This window comes from Leptonychotes weddellii, chromosome 16, assembly GCF_054177405.1.
Source record: "Leptonychotes weddellii isolate Sample4059 chromosome 16, ASM5417740v2, whole genome shotgun sequence".
NCBI lineage: Eukaryota > Metazoa > Chordata > Mammalia > Carnivora > Phocidae > Leptonychotes > Leptonychotes weddellii.
The window spans coordinates 2,288,042-2,309,344 of NC_138384.1; the positions used below are offsets into that span (position 1 = coordinate 2,288,042).

At 55.2% G+C, this 21,303-nt stretch overlaps 1 long non-coding RNA gene across 1 annotated transcript in view; it reads left to right on the forward strand.

Annotated features, from left to right (window-relative positions):
* The first annotated feature begins 1,594 nt into the window (after window positions 1-1,594).
* Window positions 1,595-21,303, forward strand: part of LOC145717504 (uncharacterized) — a 144,275-nt gene continuing 124,566 nt past the window's right edge. Inside the window, exons 1-2 of the long non-coding RNA XR_014140759.1 lie at window positions 1,595-3,184; window positions 15,343-15,464. This is a non-coding gene — a long non-coding RNA (uncharacterized LOC145717504). The remainder of the gene's footprint in view (window positions 3,185-15,342; window positions 15,465-21,303) is intronic.

The window sequence follows — 21,303 nt, forward strand, 5'->3', positions numbered from 1 at the left end:
GTGAGTCCTTGGGATGGTCCAGCCCATCAGTATTCTCACCTAGTTACAATCAGTATTCTCACCTAAGAAGCAGGGTGGGTAATGTAGCGGCTTCTGCCGTGACACCCATCACACCGGTTTTAATGTGGGTGCAGATATTCTGTTGAGAGACCCAGAGAACCCAGCGTGCAGCCTGGATATATGTTCTCACCCTGGTTTCTCTGCACAGAGCTCTGTGATCTGCCAGGGTCTCAGTCTGGACCCCGTGCAGACCGGGTTCAGGCGTGAGAGCAAGGGGTTCATTTGGGAGGTGGCCTCAGGAGGCAGGGGGCGGTGGTAGGGGTGAGGCAGACGACGGGGAAAAGAAGGAACCAGTTCAGGGTGACCAGTGTGGGCAGCAGGGCTCCCTCCGTCTGGGCCTCGGGGGGACTGCATGGATCACCCTCATAGGGTTTCACCTGGGACCACTGCCCGCCCGCTCTCATAGCACTGGTGGAGGGCCGCTGGTTGCTCCTGGGCCCATGGGGGAGACTGTGTCCCAGGCTTCTCCCCCGGCTCTCGGTGGTTTGCTGGCCTCTTCGATGTCCCTTGGCTGGTGGATGCATCGCCCCACGCCCACCCTCGTCTTCACTGTTCTGCCTGTGTGCGTGTTTGTGTCCGCCTTTCCCGTTTTTATAAGGACGCCGTCATGTTAGATTGGAGGCCAATGCCAGTATGACTTCATCTTAACTAATTACATCTTCAAGGATCCTATTTCCAAATAAGGTCACATTCTGAGGTCCTGGGAGCGAGGCGTCCACAATTCAGCCCGTAACCGGGCGGAAGAAGGAGGGAAAGGGGGCTGCCAGGTTACCTGTGGGACAGCCGGCCTCAGGAGGGTGCAGCCCCACGGGCAGGGAAAGGTGTGTGTCCAGCTCACCTGCAAAGCAGGGGCACCATGACACCTTCCCGTGAGACACTTAGTGTTTGAACTAGTGCTTCCGAGCAGCGACCACGTGGAGGGAAGCTGGAGCTGCGCTGGGTGGACTTCCATTTGCCGCTCATCGCGGCCTGTGGTTTTGCACAAGCTGAGGCAGCCGCGGGGGCCTCACCTGAGCCAGGCGCAGCCGGGGGTGGGGGGTGTGGGCCCCCGACTGTGCCGCGAGTGCCCGTTTTCAGCCTCGGGGTGCTGGGGCCGCACGGGGAGAGCAAATGCCTCACCCGCTCCACACAAACTCGGCATCTGAGCGTGCTCCAGGGTGTCAGCATTCGGGCCCCGAGAGCTAGTTGCTAGCCATCCTCCTCCCCCTGGAGAACAATCCATTTAAAACTTCTGAGCTGTCTAGACTTGTTATCTGGCCCCTAATTCCTGCGAGCCCCGAGCGGGCAGCAGCGGGACAGTCGAGATAGCAAGAGGGTGAAGTCATTGGCGTAAATCCTGAGGCAGGAAGTCGGTCCCAGGGACGATGGATGAGCGTGGGGCTGGTGCCCGCACGGGGGGCAAGATAACGCGTCTAGACTCTGCTGGCCATTTCCTCCTCTTCCTTTAGGTGGCCTATCGGCCGCCCCCCTGCCTTCCTGCTCGCTCTTCCGGGCCTCGCAGGAGAGAGCCTCTCAGGAAGATCTCGGCCGTTTCCAGCGCGAGGCGGGGCGTGGGTGCTCTCTCTCAGCCACGGTGCTGGCGGGGGCCGAGGCCCTTCTGGAAAGGCCCCGGAGGCCTCTGTCACTTCGTCATTTCTGAGAGTTCAGTGGGTTAGGGGAAAGATGACGTTTTTCTCTCGCCGGTCTCCAAAGGTCAGTGGAAGGTCACTGGTGGGACCGGGAGGACACAAGCTGATGTCAAACAGACCCAGAGACTTCCACGAGCCCTGGGGGGAAAGCCTGAGGCAAGTCTTATCTAACACAGCCCCTGAGAGCCGCAGAAGGCTGAATCACCTCGCATTTCCGGAAAGAGGAGTTAATTTCATTGGCCCGTGTGCGCTTGCCCGGTGATCCCAAATCCCGCAGCTCGGGGTGGGAGAGAGGTCAAAAGGTCATTTGGTTCAATCCCCTGCCTGCAGGCAGGCCTCCCCCAGCAAAGGCACCGTGTGTGTTCCCTTGCGGGGCCACAGGTGAGGATGGGCGGGGAAGCAGACGGGAGCACCTGGAGGGAATGATGAAGCGGTAATCCCCAGCACCCGCTCGCAGTGCGTCGGGTGCGCAGGATCGCGCTGCGGTGTGCGCGGGGCCTCTGTGCGGAAGTGCACGCGGTGTCGGGAGAACAGACGCGGCCACAGCGGCCACACACACGACAGCATCGGGACAGCAGTAAAAGCAAAAATGTCTTGAGCACTTGCCATGCGGTGCGGCGGCTGGACAGGCGAACTCCATCTCACTGACTCGTCCAAACAAGCCCGTGGGCTGGAGGGGCAGGTACTGTTAGAATTATCCCCAAACTGAGGCTCCGAGAGGGAGGGAATCTGCCCAGCGTCGCCTCGCTGGGAGGAAGGGGGCCCAGGACGTGGACCCAGGCGGGGCTGGCTTCAGAGCTACGGGGTGGCTGGCCAGGGGCTCTGCCTCCCGTGGGGGCGCTCCATGCTCAGCAGCCTCCGTGACTTCCTGGCCGCTGCTGGACAGGTGGTTGGAGGAGGCCCAGGTTACACGGCTAATACACAGAGGGTCAGACGTCCCCCCACCCCCAGGCCTCCCTCGAGCCCCTCCTGTTCCTCCGCGTGCAGTGCCCTCCGGCAGATCTGAATGCCCCATGCTCCGTGGCGGAGGTGGAGGCAACTTCCCTCCACCAGGACGTACTATCCCTACGCTCATTTCACTGAGGTGGATCCAGCACGTACTGCGTTCCCATCAGACATACGAGAGAAGCTGTGCCGTGTGTGAGAGGGGTCAGGTCACCAAGAGGAGCGCTTGTCAAGATGCAGAAGGACATTGAGAGTCACCCAGCCACCGACAGAGCCTCAGGCCAGAGCTGGACCCCAGAAAAGGCAGCACAGAGATTGAGAGGGACGAGGAGGGACGGGGCCAAGAGTGACTTGGAGTCCCAGATGGCCACGGTGGGGATGCCACCTAATGTGGGAACCCATGGAGAAGTGACATTTGTCAGGAAGGCCCTATCAGTAGGGAGCATCCCAGGAATTAGTATACAGCCATGAAGAAGAATGAAGGGCTCTTTATATGACAACATGGAAGGAGCTTCAAAACAGATGAATGAACAACCACAAGGCTCCAAACGGTATGTATAATGTGCTTCCCTTTGTGCAGACAGGGCCTGCCCTGGAATGACTTCCCGTGTGTGCAAACTTACATGTGTAGTATGTGTGCTCATGGACATGCGTGCATACAGTTACCCGCTTCTGTGCCTACGAGCTTTCCAGGTATCCGAACCCCGGGCATGTGCCTGTGGGGAAAGGTAACAGGGAAATGCCTTTTTGTGCCTTGAATTTTAGCCATATGAATATATGGTCTTAAATCCGTCCTGTTATCTAGTCTGACGTTCTCTTGAATAGTAAATGGCCCCCTTTGTGCCAGGGACCTCCACCCCCAGGCGTCCCAGGGGCGAGCAGCAAGAGAAGCTTGGGGTGTCTGTGGCAGCAAGAGATGCTTGGGGTTCCCCCCCCACTGCCGGCCAGCCCCCTCCATGGCGCCCACACCCGGTGGCCTTGCTCAGCGTGGTGCTGGGACGCACGCCCCCAGATGCTTTTTGCAGCACCGCTGTTCTAGAACCTGCGCCAGAGCCCCGACTGTCCGCAGTCCCAGCAGGTCCTGAGCAGCTTCCTGCAGGGTTAGCAAAAGAGTTCTTTCAAGAAGCTTAAACACCTTCCCCCAGGCAGGAGGCCGGAATCCTGGGAGGCCGACGCCCAAGGATTTATTGGCCTCCCCAGTGCTCGGACTTTTTGACTTGCCCGTTGAGAGAGGCAGGGGTCAGGGGTTATCTCTGGGTGGGCAGTTGGGGGCTGCCTGCGGCCCCTCCCTCCCTGCGGCATCTGCTAGAACCATTAAGGGGTCCCCCCTTCTCAGCAACAGTGGGTGTCCAGCTCGGGTTACCGACCTCCGAGCTGCCTATACACCGAGCAGACCCCAGGCAGGGCCGAAACGGCGGTTCACGATTCCAGTCAGGAGGGGCAGTGGCAGGAGGGATGGACAGGGAGACAGTCCCCCATCGGAGCAGATCTGAGGCCACTTGCATGTGGCGTGCTGTGGGGACCATGGGAGGGTGGGAGGGGGACATTTGTTCTTGCCGCTGAGGGTCCGGAGGCAGTCGTAACAAATGGCAGCCCGTGAGCCTTGTGGGAGGCCCCGGGGTCAAAATGGAAAGAGTCACAGGGAGGGACTGCCGCATTTTGAATTGCTCGTTCAGGCCGCCAGAAGGCAGCGCAGCGAGGCCTGGGCGTTCCTCGCTGTGGGACTTGGGATGAGTGCGCCCTGCTCTGGGCCTCAGTTCACACATCTGTAAAACGGGATGGATCATTCCTCTCTCCTGAGTGTCCGGCTGAAGGGAGATGAGGCAGAGCCAGTGCACGGCCGTAAGAGCAGCCCCTCTGAGGCCACGCGGCCCAGCCCCACAAGAGCACCCTGTGGGGATTCCGTCCTTGTCCCCATTTTACAAGACGCTGAAGCCAAGAGAAACAGAAACCCGCCCAGCATCTCAGAGCTAGTGAGAGGCAGGCCTGGATTTGAACCCAAGCCCGTGCTGGGGTCTTCGTCCATCGGCCCGGCTGCCTCCGGCTGGCTTTCCCCTTGTTACTGGCCCCCTCACCCCCCGGGCAGTGATCTTCCTCGGCCACCGGCCCCTGCGTGGCTCGGGCTCCCGTGTGTGCAGGTGAGCTGTGATGTCAGGCCCGCGTTGTTTCCCAGACTCCGTTTAACCTGGAGGATGCCCTTTCTCAAGGCCCAGCGAGGGAGGACTGCGTCCCCTGTGCGATCTCCAGAGAGATTTATGCAGTTTGGCGGGCTGGCCGTGCATTATTACATTTCCTTCTCCTTCATTAATCTTGTGGCGGCGCTGGCCCCTCCTGACAGTGGGAGCTGCAGCCTGCAGGCCAGAAATCTTGCACAGATGACGAGGGCGCGGGCGAACAGGCGGGCGCTTATCTTGGGAGAGGCCTCCGCGCTGCCTTGAGGACCGGGTGGTGGGCTGCCCGCCACCCCCGGGGAGGAGGCCCGCTCCCCTCTGCAGAATCAGGTGCTGACGGCACCGCTCTGCACCGTGGAGGAGCAAGTGCGGAATGAGCGGGACGCTTGGTCCCCCTGGATTCATGCAGGGCTCAGGCAGCCAGAATCACTTTCTTCTTGTTGGTTTTCGTACTGTTTGCTGAGAATTTACAGTGGCTGCTGGGCCATGTACTTTCCTTTCATTTCCTTATATTTATGTGTCTCGGTGTCCTTGGACGGACGTCCAGCTCATCACCGCTTTCTACACGAGGACACGGTGGCCCAGGAGGCCGGAGGGACAAGGCCCCCTGTCGGCAAGCAGCACAGTTAGGCCAGGTCCAGGCCAGCCCAGCACTGCTTGTGTCCACGGCCACCTGGGATGGGCTGTGGGATTCCGTTCTTCATTCATTACTTCTGTAGCAGCCGTGCTGAGGGACCGTTCACACGCCACGCAGGTCACCTGTTTAAAATGTACGATCCAGTGGTTTTTAGAATATTCATCCCAATATGTTCCGGAACGCTTTGTCACCCCAAAAAGACCTCTTGTCCCTTTAGCTGCCACCCCCAAAGCGCCCATTCCCAACGGCCCGAGCACTTCCCACTCCGCTTCCTGTCTCTGGTGCACATTCCACTGACGGCCCCCTGTGTCTCATCCATCCTGGTCCAGAGTCCCCACCGCCTCCAAGATGCCTCAGGGCCTTCCTTGTCTCCTCTGGGGGGCCGTGCTTACTGCCATTCTGGTTGGAACTGCTGGGGTGTGGGGGGCACTTTGGACCTTGGGGCTGTAGCCCTCAGGGAGCGTGAGGCCCAGTTCCAGGGGGTGGGGGCAGAAGAGGGCAGGCGGACCCTGCTGGGGATCCTGGTGGGGCAGTGGGCAGTGGGGAAAGGGAGCCACTGGCTACATTGCAGGCCCTGAGTCCGAACAGGAGGCGTAATGGGAGGAGTTGGGGTCCAAGTGAGGACGAGGGGGCAGGGGCTTCAGGAGAGAAAACTGAGTATGCCAAGATGAGGAGGTAGGAGAACAGGGTCCCTTTAGGAACGTTGAAGAACTCAGTGTGAAGCCCAAGAGGACCAGTGGGGTGAGGGCAGGGCAGGCTGGCCTGGAGTCACGAGGACACTGGAGCTCAGTGGGGGGAGGCTAGTGGAGCGCCCCCTCCCCCGTCTGTGCACAGTCCCCTTGAAGCCAGCCGCACCTGCATTTTTCTGAGTTCCCAGCTCCCAGGCAGGTGACCCAGGGGAACCGCAAACAGAGAAGCTGGCCTGGCTGCAGAGCATGAGGACAGCCCCAGGGCGCAAGCCTCCCCAGCATCCTGTCTGAGCAGGGAGCGGCGTGCTAACGACAGGCTTGGCCGCCATTGTGCGGCCCGCAGTCTTGTTGCGTTTCCCACCGGCCGGCTGCGTGATGGGGCAGAGGAGGGCGGGCCCCCTGGTTTTCATGACCTGTCTTTAAGCGTCGAGGGCGCCGAGGGCCAAGGGGCAGAGCAGCCCAGGAGGTGGGGTGTATCTGTTGGTGGCGAGGGTGGATGGGGTCCCCCCGGGGCCGGTTGAGGAGACCTGCCCCCCCACGGGACCCGATGGGTCGGCAGCACCCTTGGTGTTCTGGGCTCTGGAACCTTTGGGTCGCCCCCGTGAGACAGTCACTGTTTAGACAGCACTGGCTTGTACCCCCAGCTCGGAGTGGCTCAGGGTTGTTCCGTAAACAAGTCACTCTCACTCCCTCACATTCCAAAACGTCTGCTTGAGTGGGAGACCAAGTTGGAGGAACAGCTCCTGCATGGAAGTCACACAGAACCGTAGCCCCGCCGGCCGAGGCCCCTCGCCCGTCCAGGTGTGGGGGCCGTGGCTCCACGTCACCCTCTCCCGTCCCCTGCCGCCCCCACCAGGCCCCAGCGCTCTGTCTCATGCTTCATTTGGAAGCATTCAGAGAGGATGTTTAACAAGGGTCTTGCAGGCAAGATGGCACCATTGTGGGACACAGGACAGGGCAGCTCTTCATGGACAGATGACCCAAAGGTGTCCCCTCTGGGCAGATGGAGTCTAGAAAGGAGCGCTTCCCTGAGGGGTGGGGGTCAGTGCAGGGTGCAGGGCGGGCGGGTGCAGCCCCATGGGCAGTGTAGGGACCCCACCCCCTTAGCCCTCTGTTTACCCAGCGGTTGAGCCCAGGAGCCTCACCGAGACAGGGCAACTGCCAGTGTTTATTAAGCTCCTCTGGTTTACCCACCGTGAGGGCCGAGTGATGGGGACGGAGCCTGGTTGCCTTCCAGCATTCCAGCATGGATCCGGGTAACAAATGCCCCATATATCCTCTTGCAGCCTGGATTTCCTGCCTGGCGCTAGAGAGCCGGAGAGGGGGTAGGGGTGGCGTGTAAGGTTTCCTCTGTCCTCCCCCCCCCCCGTCCCCCCAGCTCCCAAACCATCCATCAGTCCATGGCTCACCTGTGAAACCCAAGGCTGGGAACCACAGTGCTATTCCGTTACAGAATCAAGATTTATCGGAACATGACAGGTCTGTGGGGCTTTTATGACATGCATGGCGCCAATCCCTTCTGTTAACCTGCTTGTCCCTGGTGGGCCGGGGGCGTTTTACGACTGCCAACACCACTCCATCTGCTCCTGAGCTTGTGGCGTTTTGACAGCGAGGACAAAATGTCCAGCTTTGTCCAGGCCCCGTGGGCTGGATTATCACTTCAGCACTTGCGAGCCGGGCCTGCGTCCCCCTGGAGCGAGACCCCCTGGGCTCTGCAGCCCCCTCCCCGGCTCGGCCTGGTGTGAATGTCATTCAGATCACGCTCTGACAGTCCCATGAATTATCTGTTTTCAGGCGTGCCTTCCCAGTTCTTTCATCTCCATAGCAGAAGCCACGTTGGGGTGTAAAGAGGGGGTTTCCTTCTCGTGAAATAATCCATTGACATCTCTACAAAGGCCCCCATGACACCTCAATTGCCTGTGTCTCATGGAAGGAAGACACGACTGGGGACCATTTGGAACCTCTTAAAAAAGGAGGTCGGGGCCTCCTGGAGGCTGCCGGGGAAGTGCCGCTCGGGCGGGCAGGAGGGACTCTGGGTCGTGGCCGGGAGCCTGGCCCAAGCGTCTTAACGATCTGGTTAAGAAGGGAAGCCATATTCACGTGAAGCAGAACCCGTTGGGAAGCTGGACGCTCTCGGACTGCTGTGACTTCTGCCCCATCCAGCACGTCCCCCTGGGGTCTGTTCTGGCCGGAGAGCTCAGGGTGGCTTTCATGGGACTCAGTGCTGGCTACAGCTCTGTCTGCTCCATGAGCTCCCCGCTCTCAGCGGGACCTGGCTCTGGCGTTGGGAAGCCGAGGGATGTTTGCCGTTCAGAACAGGAGGTGGGAAGGGGCTTCTCACGGTTGGGTATAAAGGGCGGTTCTCCTTCTCGCCATTGAGAAGGGTCCTGGCCGGAGGCTGCCACCTGCCTCTTCCCACTGAGACCAGAATGGGGAGAGGGAGTAATAGAAATGGCAGCTTATGCTCTCTGTGCCTGGGCTGGGGGTTTCCAGAAGCCCGTGAAGAAGACACTCTGTGGTTTCAGTCTTGCGGGTGGGATAGTCAAACCAGTGTCATGCAGATGGTCCAGGAAGGGCTGAGGTGGGAACCCAACAGATGCCAGACTCATGTCCCCAAGTGGGAAGAGTCGGGCTTGCTATTAACCAGATCTCGCTCCCGTGCCCTGGCCTCCTTCCTGGTGTCTGCGCAGTGGGGAGGTGACAGCTGCCCCACCGAGTTTAGGACTCCAAGGAGAATCGGTGTGTGCACAGTATGCAGTAGGCGCTCAGTAGTTGTTCGTGGACTGCGGTGTCTTGTGCGCCCAGGCGTCAAGGAAGCTGGGCCTGAAGCCCCACTCTGTGCTCTCCGCGGTTGCGTGGTCTCGGTCAGGTCACGTATCCGCCTCGAGCCTCAGGTTTCGTGTCTGTGAAGTGGGGACATGCTCACGGCATCCACGTCACGAGATGCCAGCAACGTGCTCCACGAGGCGTGTAGTAAGTGCTCCACAGACGTTCACCCGAGGACAGCCAGGCCGCTGTCACTACGGCCTCCTCAACCGCAACCCCTGGAAAATGACTCCCATGTCCGAAAGTGCTCAGTGAGGCCCAGGGACAGGCACGGGCCTTCCCTGGACGTGGCTGCCTCCGTGCTGGGATTCGCAGGTGCTCCCGTGTCCCAGGCCCTGCCACGGCTGCCTTACCCCATGGCTGCAGTGCGTGGCCAGCTGGGGAGGTGGCAGTTTGTGGGCCTTGGAGGGGCCGAGTATTTTTATTTGCAAATGAGAAATAAGAAACATGGGTGCAGGCCAGACCAGCATGATTGCATCCTCAGTACCCGCCTCCGGACTCCCCACTGGGAGACCAGCAGGACGCAGATTCCTGCAGACATTCAAATAACCAAACTGGCCGTGACCTGAGCTAAAATTGAGAGAGGGTGGAGTGGGATGGTTGCCAGAGAGGCGCTGGACTCCGTGGATGCGGAGAGCGGGGTGGGGCTGACCGCCCCGCACAGCCCCCTGCATTGAGCTCCGCCTGCATACTCCGCCTGTATACTCAAGAGAGGCATTATTTATGGTGGGACGGTGGGACGGTGGGAAGGCAAGATGGTGCAGCCACTTTGGAAGATGGTTTAGTGGTTTCTTCCAAAGCTAAACATACTCTTACCATATGATCCGACAATCGTGCTCCTTGGAATTTACCCAAAGGAGTTGAAAACTTATGTCCACACAAAAATCTGTGCACAGATGTTTACAGCAGCTTTATTTATAATTGCCAAAACTCGGAAGTAGCCAAGATGTCCTTCAGTGGGTGAATGGAAAAAGGAACTTCAGCACACCCAGACAGTGGACTATCATTCGGTGCTAAGAGGAAATGAGCTATCACGCCAGGAGAAGACCTGGAGGACCTTTAAGTGCATATCATTAAGTGACAGAGGTCGGTCTGAAAAGACCACATAAGACAGGATTCCAACTCTGTGGTGTTCTGGAGAAGGCAAAACCACGGAGACAGTAAGATCAGTGGCAGGGGTGTGCATGGACAGGGCGAACAGACAGAGCACGGAGGATGTTCAGGGCAGTGAGATCTTTCTGTGATGCTGTAATGGTGAATACACATCATTATAGATTTGTCAAGCCTAGAAGATGTCCACCGCCGAGAGTGAAGCCTAAGGGGAACTATGACTTTGAGTGATGATAATGTATCAGTGTGGGTTCATCGACTCTAATAAATGTAGCAGAAGATGTTAGTCACAGGGACTCTGTGCATAAGGGACACACAGGGACAGGTGGGGACTCTGAACTTTCTTTTTCGGATTTTCTGTAAACCTACAGCTGTTCTAAAAATAAATTCTATTGACTTAATAATAATAATAATAATGAAATAGTACCAGTGTGGACTCTGGAGCCAGCCTGCCCAGATTTGAACCGTGCCTCGGTTGCCACAGTATGTCAGCTTGGTGAGGCTGCCGAGCCCATCTCTGTAATCAAACACTCCTCTGTGCCGCAGGGACAGTGTCCTGCACAGATGGGACTGCGGTCCCCGATCAGGTGACTTTCAGCAGGGAGATGGTTCTAGATTGTCTCTGCAGCCCTGGCTCATTCAGCTGGAAGCCCCGAGAGCAGAGCTGACGCTTCCCTAGAGTAGAAGTCCCGCGTGTGCACGGCGGCTCCAGCCCACGCCTGAGAGGTCCGGCCAGGGGCCTGCGGATGCTGGACTCGCCCAGCGGGCCCCGCCTTCACTAAGCCAATCCCCTGAAATTGATCTCTTACTATCTCTCTCCTGCTGATTCTGTGTCTCTGGCGGGATCCTGACCGGCCAGCTTCTACTGACAGGCAGTTCTTATGGCATTGGAGGCGAGAAGGGTTTAGATGACCCGTATATTCAATTCAAATCACGCTTTTGGCAAAAAGAGGAAACTGAGGCTCACTAAATAGTCATGACACCCCCTCTGGAGTCTGGGGGTCAGCAAGGTCAGGGACGGGTCCAGGTCTGTGCAGGTCCCTTGCAGCCAGGCCAGTAGATGGAGGTTTGAGGAGCCCAAGGAAGGCTGGCCGTGGTGGTCAGAACCTGACCACTTCCCACCCCGACCTTGGACATGATCCCAGCGTCCGCCTCCCACGGCAGATGTCTTCCCAGGGGACAGCTGAGAGCTTCCAATGGGTTTTTATCAGAAACAATTGGAGGATCTAGCTGCTCCTCAAACGTTTCGAGTTGCACATTTTTTGCATTCCTCCTCGACCTGGCACTGCTGGGACACTGCCATTTAAAAAATAAATAAATAAATCTGGTATTCGAAATTAAAAAAACATCACAGCCTTCCTTTCCTTGACTCATTTCCTGTGGTGTTCCCCTGGCCTAATCGAAACCTGACAGGCTGCGTGGCAAAGGGCACCAGGGCAGAGTTGAGTGTGGAGAGTGGTGCTAGTCCAGAGGGGTGGGAAGAAGTGCGGGAGAGGGGGCTTCCCCTGCTGAAACCGAAAAGCAAAGGGAAGGGCCACAAGGAGGACATCCTGCTGTGTAGCTTGCAGCCCAGCCCTTTGAATCCGGAGAAAGAGTGAGCCCGTGGTGCCGGGGAGGTGGGCCCTCTCATCGTTTGCCTCTAGTCCTCTCTGGCTTTGCAAGGACGCCAGAGCTCCCGGGCGTGATGTCCTCCCAAGCGCTCCTACCAGGGGCAGAGGAGCCAAGTGTTTACCCCTCACAGCTGGATAAGAATAAGCAAACTACTAGCAACCATAAGCATCTCAGCGAAGCCCACCACCAGGAATTCTGGAGGACAGTAGACAACAGGGTGCCCACACCCACACGTGGGAGAGCTGTTAAACTGCCCAGCACCTTCCGTACTGGCGTCTTACAGCGACGATGCTAATCCTAGCTAACTGGTCGTCAGCATTTACCGTGGAGCAGGCGCTTCGTGGGCATTTCCTCACTTTATCCTCAAAGGAATGCCATTGGCTGGAGAGGGTCGATAGCGTGATTGCCGCTATCATTTTATGGAGGAAGCGTTTGGAGAAGTGAGGCATCTGATAAAGGAATATCACACAGCCATGAAGGATGCCACATGAGCGGGCCAGTGCTTTGAGCCCCTCGGTTCTGCTCATTTCAGGGGTGACAGGCAGAAGGAGGGCGGTTTCACAGAGAGCTCACTGGGGGAGTGGAAATACTCTGTACTTGATCCGGGTGGTGGCAACACCGGGGTGTACTTAGGCTGCACACTTACTGGTTGTGCACTTCCCCGTGTATTTATAACGTCAATTAAAATGGAGGGAAAAGCCCAGCACCACCCCCCACTGACCTACAGCCTAGATGGGGTGACTGGCACACTCCAGGGAGTTCAGAGAAGGGATGTATCAGTAGAGACTAGAATGGGGCAGGAAGGTGATGTGGAATCATAAGTTAGACAACGTTAGAGTCTCCTTTGGACCCCTGTTGGTTCATGAGGCTGTCTCTACCTTCATGTATCATTTCCAAGGTCCACATCAATGTGTGTGCATGTGCGCAAATCCTGCCCTCCCATACATGTGTGTGTGTGTCTGAGTGGAGGTTTTGTGTACTTGCACCAAATACGAAAAGCTTAAATGGACAGTTTCATCTGCATTGTTATCATCCGTAGTCTGAGTACATGAGGTGATTGCCCAATGGTTCTTGTTTTTCCTAAACGCTTAATCCCCTCGTTGGTGCCTATTGAGACACAGGGCAGAGAAATGTGGGTGGGAGCTGGTGCAGGTGGACTCGGGATGCTGCCTCTCAGATACTCACGTCACAGTTGTCACACGAATGTGCAGCCAGAGCTGCCAGAAGGGGACTGGGCTACCGCCCCCCAGAAGTCCCTCCTCCCAGCTCAGTGTCTCAGGAGCCCTTTGTAAAATAACAAAACCAAATATCACTGCTCAGAAGGGTGTGTTGTGGATTGACTACTTGCCAGCGTTGGAATGGTCAGTCCTTAAATGTGTAGAGCAGGTCAGATAGGAAATGAAATGCTCTCAAGCATGGGGGATATTCAAGAAGGTAATAATAAGAGAAGAACGCTTTTATTCTCTCTTTTGCTGAATTAAGGTTCTGAGCATATCTAAACCTAAGATTATTTCTTGAGTCAAGATGGTCATAACTGGAGAGTCTGCACCAAGCTCATGTCATCCCATTTGGGCTGGAAAAAAGCAGCCCCACCCTGGTTAATAGAGTCACTACCTAGAACCTATATAGAGAACTGATTTTCCAGAAAACCCAATCAAATCAAAGCTAATCAAGTCAACCAACATCTCTTGAGAACCTGTGGTGTCCCCCGCTCGGTGTTTAGCATAGCGGGTCATGAAGGAAAATGACACTGTCCATGCCATTCTGGTACTCATGGCTAGATCAGCCATACAGTCCTTCCCAGAGAGGAGTGGTGGCTAATTCACAGTGCGGTTAGGAAAGGTGGTCATTCTTCTGAGTCACAGCTATGAATGTCAGCCCCTCTGTACTATATACACACAGAAGAGCCTGCTAAGGGAGTTTCTGATTCTCAGAAGGTAACAAGTTCATACACACGACCTTCTGGGTGGATATTATGTTAGTGAATGGATATCGTCGAAAAGGCTGGAATTCATATACGTAATTCAGGGAATGTTTTAGAGACAGAGTTGGTTACTTATTCTTTTGTGCCCCAGGTGTACTTTGGTCTACTGAATTATGATAATTACATTACAGAATTACATTACATTTATTAATATTCATGACTCTCTTCAACTGAATGGTGAAGCCCTTGGAAGTTGTAACTATGGTTTAATCAGCTCTGGATCCCCACTGCCTGGTACCTAGTAGATGCTTACTAAATACTTGTTGAAAGAGTTAATGAATGAATGTGTGAGTATGAGTGACTGAATGGGCTCTTGGGAAAATGAGCATTTTTAAGATTTATTTTCTCTTTTGGAAAATAAGGCTAATGTTGGCACTATTTCATTGTAAGGGTTGGGTAGGGTACCCAGAGCGCTGAGCAGTTGGGTGCTGACACATATTAAGTGCTCCATGTGGGACTGGGTGTTGCTGTTGATGGTTATGATGAGGAGGAGGATGGTGGTCATGGTGATGTTGATGAGGATGATGGTGATGATGGTGATGCTGAGGATGGTGGTGATGGTGACGATGGTGATGATGATGGTAACGGTGGTGATGTTGATGAGGATGATGCTGGTGATGGAGGTGATGGTGGTGATGATGAGGATGGTGGTGATGGTGACGATGGTGATGATGATGGTAACGGTGGTGATGTTGATGAGGATGATGCTGGTGATGGAGGTGATGGTGGTGATGATGAGGATGGTGGTGATGGTGACGATGGTGATGATGATGGTAACGGTGGTGATGTTGATGAGGATGATGGTGATGATGGTGATGATGAGGATGGTGGTGATGGTGATGACGGAATGGTGATGGTGACGGTGGTGATTACGGCGGTGACAACACTGGAAGAGGAGAATAGAAAGGAAAATGAAGAAAGGAATTTACTTTGCTAATCATCACTAACAAATCAATGTTAAGGTTGGAATTCCATGGTCAGCCCTAACCAGAGCAGTTTCTCTGGAAGCATAAGACAAATGAGGGCTCTGCCTTGGAACTCCATGTGAACTCACCCTAGTGGGTTGGGGTCAAACTCTGGGCAGTGGATTGGCTCATTAAACAAATGACCTAATTTAGTACTTAAGACACCCAAAATTTACTAGACTAATTTGTCAAGTCATCCAGAACAACCAAACCACAAACAGTTGGCCTAGTAGGTTTTAATGGAATTATAGACAAAATTCAGATTAACCACTCAGTAAAAGGTTCAATTAAAGTAGAGCTGACAATTTAGTCTCTGGAACACTGAGGGGACTTTTATGGGCTGGTATAAATCTTCTGGCTAATTCTTTCATCTTGTCCTTTCCATTTTTAGCACCTCTCAAGAATGGTTTATGGAACTGGGGAGTAGGAAGCAGGAAGTAGGAAACAGGAAGTAGAAGGGTTCTATTTTGGATGTGGCGACTGATAAGCATGTTCAGGCCCAGTTTCCTTGGGGAGCAGCTGTGGAAAGGGGTCGTCCCCCTGGCTGGCTAGCAGCAGGGACCGAATGACTGAGTCAGGGATCCAGCATCTGACATGAGCCAGAAATTTAAAAGTATTGACTGAAGTATGGTTACCACAGGATATGTTCTTTTAAATCTAAATCTCTGGTCACACCTCCCTTGATAACCGAGGTAATATTTGGCATTTTTCTGCAGAGCAGCCGGAAAGAGCAGCCCTTGAAGGTTTCACTGTTTCGAGGCGGTGGAAGCGGTTATGCGAGTCGTGTTGTGGGGCGCTCTCCTCCCTCAGATCACCTGGACAGCTGTCTGCTTACACGGTGAGAATTGCAAAGCTTCCCGTTTCAAGATCCATCTGGTTCTCACATCAGGCTAAGCCATGGCTTCGGAGAGAGCCGGAGCACACCCAGGAGATGCGAAAATGTAGGAACGAGCGTGTTTATATTGTATTTGCATTAATGCTTCCTAGAGTTTATTTTCAAAGTGAAGAAAGAACAATGCATGGTAGGCTATTAAACCCAAACATAATTAGTTTAAAGTTAGGGGTGTGCTCCTAAGAATATTTTTCTCCTGTTCTGAAGGGTCCACTTGAGCAGGGAGTGGGGGTGGGGGACGGGCTGCGGCGAGCTCTCCTCGGGCCTGGGTCTGCCCCTGGGCCACTGCTGTTTGTCATATGGAGTGGATTAGCCTCTCTCACACTGTCAACTTGGGTGTTCTGCGCACAGCCTGTTTTTGCTGGGGTCTCGGTTTTGCTTTTTATAACGGCAGGAAGTGCCCCTCTCGGACCACATGTGAAATCGTGTGGGAACGGTGGGGAGGGGTGAGGGGGTGTGGACATGAGAAAGCCTCCCCTCAGATGGACGGGTGTGGGGGGAAGCGGGGAGGGAGAGATGCGTGCTGGCCAATTTAACTTTACGGGCCCGGTTGGCAGGAGGACGGGGAGGCGGAGGCTTTCTTGATGGAACCCGCCTGTCCCTAATAGATCTGCCCCTCATATTTACAATGCCGCGCAGAATCACGGCGGGGCCATTAAAGCACGACGGACTGCAGCTGCTGCTTAATTTGTTCTAAATTTCCTGCTGGCCTCACCAGACATGTACAGGAAATGGGCGGTAAATGTTTAATAGGTCATACCTAACCAGACAATTAACAGGTGCTGTCATTTAGAAAATCCCAAACGGTGTGCGTGCCTATCCAGAACGGGATCAAGCGTGCCGTTTTGTTTTGTTTTTTTCCTTTTGAATAAGGGCAGGTATAATGTGATGGGGTGGGACCCAACAGGGGACCTCATCGAATAAAACTCGGAGTAGGGGCGTTCTCCCCGATCTCACCTGCGGTCAGCCCTGCCCTTCCGTATCCGAGGATGCTGCCCCGTGGAGGCCCCGAGCCGGGGACTTCCACAGCGAGTGGATGCTGGGTGCCAGGAGCCTCTGGGTTCACAGAGAAGGGGCTTCCTCACCTGTGGCTCCTTTGCCCTCCTGTTCCCTCAGCGGCCGGGTGGGGGGGGGCGGCGGCGCAACAGCGAATACAGAGGGCGGCAAAGGCCCTTCTCTGGCCTAGGAGCTCTCGGATAGGATCAGAAGTCCAGTCAGGTTTGGAATGGAGGAAAGCGTGTGTGCATGCGTGTGCATGCGTGCACACATGTGTGCACGTATGTACACCTGAGTGGGGTGGGGGAGCCGTGTCATAGCCTGGCCAGGTTTATCCTCGCGGTGGGTCCCTGTGGCCATCTCACCCCAAACCCTCAGGACCTTCAGTTCTGCTACAGCACCTTATCAGACCTACCCCTAGCCCTAGGAGGGAGGTGTCATATCACTTCCGCTTTTACGAAGGGGAAACTGAGGCACCCATGGGCTCAGAACCTTGCTACCAGCAGAGCTGGGAATTGAACCCAGAAATCTTGACTTTAGAGCCCTGCGTCGACAACACCACTGAAGAACACATCAGAAGAGAGAACACCACAACTCCATACCCCGCCACCAACCTGTTAAGATATTGACACCATTTCCTTGAGCTTTCCGTTATGGATTATGAATATATATATATATATATATATTTTTTTCTTCTTAACAAAATCAATGTTTTGTTCTCTGTGGCGTTTTGCAACCTTGTCCTTATAATTACTCTTCAGTGGTGATGACTTCCCGTTGTTCACAGGCAGAAATACAGTTTCTAATGGCTGCGTCTCTTCCATCTAACAGATAATGTGTTAAATGATCCAGTCAATCCCTTTTCTTGACTTTTAGGCTACTTCTCGTTTTTCTTATTTATAAAGCATGCGTACCCTTGTTTATATCTCTGATTATTTTAGCGTTTTTACGGTTGGAGCGAAGGAAGCCAACACATACAATTCAGGGGGGAGGCTGGGCTGCAGAGAAGGTGGGAGCAGGGGAAGTAGACATCCGCTTACGGCCTTGGTCTCTGGCAGAGAAGGTGTCGGGCAGGGTGGAGTCGTCATACCTGAGCGTTGTTGGATTCCAACCTGGACAGTTCCACTGACTGCTTAGCCAACAACAAATGGTGAATATTCCCAGGAATGTAGCCTGAGCGAGAGAGGGAGCAGTGGGGGCTGAGCGCGACTCCGGGAGAGAGTCGCCGGTGGACGACCCCAATTGAAGTGTGCATGCTCAGTCCGCTCCTGGATCTGGTTCACTCCTTTCAGGACTTTGCTTTGTCACCGGGTCAAAGAGGGGGGCGTGGGATCCAGTCTCTGTTATGGGGTCAGTCACCCAGTGCCTGGCAGGGTCTTAAGGCTCACGGATCAGAACCCGCGTTTAGCTGGAGCTGAGGGAGTCATATGCACGCATAAAACTCAAGTCGTCCCTGAGACCTTAGGTCACTCGCATTTATCCCTCTCCCACCTCCCACAGAACAGCACCCGGGAAATGTAGACAGCGATTCAAGCCAGTGGGCGCTGTGCCAGGCTGGGTCAGCCCTGAGGGCCGGGAGCTTCCCCTGGGCGGCCCGCTGCCTTGTCTCTGGCCCGAGGCTCCATACAAAGCCCCTCCACAGATGCGTGTGCGGGCAAACCCAGCCTGTGAGCACAAAAAAGAACCCACAGAGAACTTAGGCTCAAGATGTCTTTCCACCTCACCCCCGATGTCCGGAGAAGTTGAGCTCAACAAAGGTTTCCAACAGAGAGAATCGTCCCGTGTGAGGTTCTCGGATAACATGGGCATGTTGGGCAACGGCACGTTCCCCCACACGTCCACACCACCTTTACGTTTACTGCGATCTTGGGCATGAGAGCTGTTGGCTTCGGGGCTGGCAGGGCGGTGACGAGGCTGCTCTGGGACTGAGCTTTCCCGGGACATGGGCTTCCAGGGGTGGGACGAGGAAGGTCCCTCGCAAAATGGATGTTGGGCACATTAGCCAGAGGCATCTTCTTACAGAGGAAGTTACTGAAGGCTGAAGACGCCCATGGCCCCCCGCGTTGGCGCAGCCGGTCAGAGGCTGAAGCGAATGCGCCCCCCAGGTCTCCCGACCCCCACGTGCCATGCCACCACCCCGTGCAGACATCGGGATGGCGGTGGTCGCGCTGGCTCCCGGGCGGCCCTCCGCCCCGACCCTCCCTGGTACCACCTACGTGAAGTTCAAGTCTACCGGGGTTCAAAAGATGGTTTAAAAACAACATCCGAAACGTCTTCCAATAGTTCATGACTAATGGGCTGGACTTGGCTGTCCAATAAATTGTCTACTCACCGCTGCAGTTACACGGACGACCCTCAGGTGCCCTTATCAGCACTTGATGCTTGTGTAAACCAACCCTCATTAACGACAGGATGAAAGCAGGGACACTGTGCAGGCCTCCACCTGCTGTCCTCCTCACCCTTTGAAGCCCAGCTGCTAATAGCGCCGCCGACCACAGACATAGAAGTGGGTGGCAGGTTATGCAGACATGTCTCCTTTCAAACTGTTGATGCCGGTTGTCACTTCTGCCAGAGGCTGCTTCTGTTCTTGTTGGTCACGGCAGAGCCGCCCTCGTGGGGCACAGTGATATCCCTACCTGAGAGATTTGAAGATTTGAACATAGATGTGTTAAAGTTTTTACACACTGTTCACTTAAAAACAGGATATTTTATCTAAAAACCTAGAGCTCTGGCTTTTCTTGCTCAGTCGGGAGACCCACCCACAGCTGGACCTTCCCTGTGGCGGCGGTTGGCTGGATGTGGGTAGGGCCGTCCCCAGGATGGGGACGTGCCCTGTTGTCCTGCACCAGCTCGCTGTGTCCGTAAGCCCCACACCCGGCCGCTATACACGATGAAGTCTGGGTCTCTCATTCTAGTCCTTAAAACCCCCACTAGGAGAGAAGAGATGGGAAAGAGGGTACAAGAGGTGTAGAAAGAACCCCTGGCAGGAAGTCACCTGTCTGGTGGTCTGGCATTGTGTCTGGGCTCCACTGTGGATGTCACGTGGGGATTACCAGCCCACCTGACGCCTGGGCTCCTCACCCGTGTGAGTTTCAGGCAGGAGCGACCTCGAGAGTCCTTGCGAAGCTCAGCTCCTCTTTCTCTGCCATACGGTGTGGAGTTTTCCATTCCTCACCTCCCTCCCAGGTGGGGAAATTCACACCAATGGAAAACGGTGGAAGGAAAACTCACTTGAGGGGTTCTGGGTCTGGTGACACCTGCCTGGGCCCAGAACAAGCCACCAAGTCTTTCTGGGCCTCAGTTTACAAAGCAAGAGGGTTGGGACAGTCTGTCCATGTGAATCAGGAGCCTTGGAGGTGCCTTCTCCTCATCCAGGTGACATGGCCAGTGTTGAGAGACCACAAAGTCCAGATGTGTCCCCATGGCCTTGGGAAGGGACCGAGCATTCAGTGTGGAGAGGACCTGGGTGGTGGGGAGGATGGGAGCTGGAATGTTCTCACTGGGATTTCAACTGCAGCCCCCTCACCTCCTGAATGGGTGACCTCAGGCAAGCTTTTCACCTCTCTGGCATCCAGTTTCCTTATCTGTCAAACAGTACTGACCTTGGAAGAATTCTTGTTGAAATAGGATCACAGATGTACAAGACAGGTAGCCTGGCGACTGGCTCCAGTCACTGGGAGTCCCTGAGGATGCAAAATCCTAATTCTGTCCCAGAGACCTGGGTGTGCTGGGCGGGTGTGTCAACCCTACGTAGATCCCATGAGTTACATGCCTTTGGTGGGGAAGAGCCGTTGCCCACCCAAACCCAGCCTTGGGCTTGGAACAGCCCTGCTGCCTCCACTCTGCAAGGAGGCCCTGCAGACCTACCATGAGCCCAGCACCGAGGGGTCAGAAGCGTCTGCGTGGTCCCAGCCTGCAGAAAATGACTCTTGTGCTGAGAATATCAGAGCCTTGGGGGAGAGAGGAGGGGAGAAAGAGGAAGAAAAGAAGCATGTGTGTGGGGAGAGGTGATTACGTGAGAAGGTGAATGCCCAGTGAACCCTCTTCTCCCTAATAGACGGATAAGATGGCCTGCCAAGGGGGGAGGATGCTCGAGGAGAGGTGTAACGTATTTAGGTCATAGGAGTTGAAAAGGTAGCTGCCTGGGACTGAGCGTGTGTGTGGGCACTGTTGGTTTGGAAATGTGGGGCTGAGGCAGAGGAAGAAGTCATAAAGGATGCTGGAGGTTTCTGTGCAGACAGAGAAGGGGTGGTGTTGACGTTAACCAGATTGGTGGAGCAGTAAGTATGGGTGGGCTGAAGGGGCGAGGCAGGTGCATGAGGCTTGGGGTATCGGGACATTTGGCTCAAGAGTCTCATCCAGTTTCCTTTGGGAACCCCAGTTGACTTGGATCTATGTTAAAAGACCTCAACCCTCTTATTTGGAGCAAAGTCACCCCACAATTTGGAGTTGATGCTCCGTAAGTATTTGTGGGTTCACTGAGTGAGTTACTGAGACGGAGAGCAGCCTGACCCACTGCGGGACCTGCGTGGGGACGTCACCGTGGTCATGCCCCGAGTCAGCATGGTGCAAGGACAGCCGGGACTGAGTTTGCTGCTTCAGTGGCACTGGGGTGCCAGGAAACAGCTGGATTCAGGTTCTAGGAATGTGTTCTAATAAAGACATCAGAAGTGGGGGGATGTAGTGTGGCAGTCAGGATCAGAAGAGGGGCTACAGTCCCAACACAGGGAGCGGCCCTCGTGTGAGTTTTTAGGCACGGCACTTACCAGGATCCCGTCCCTCAGGCATT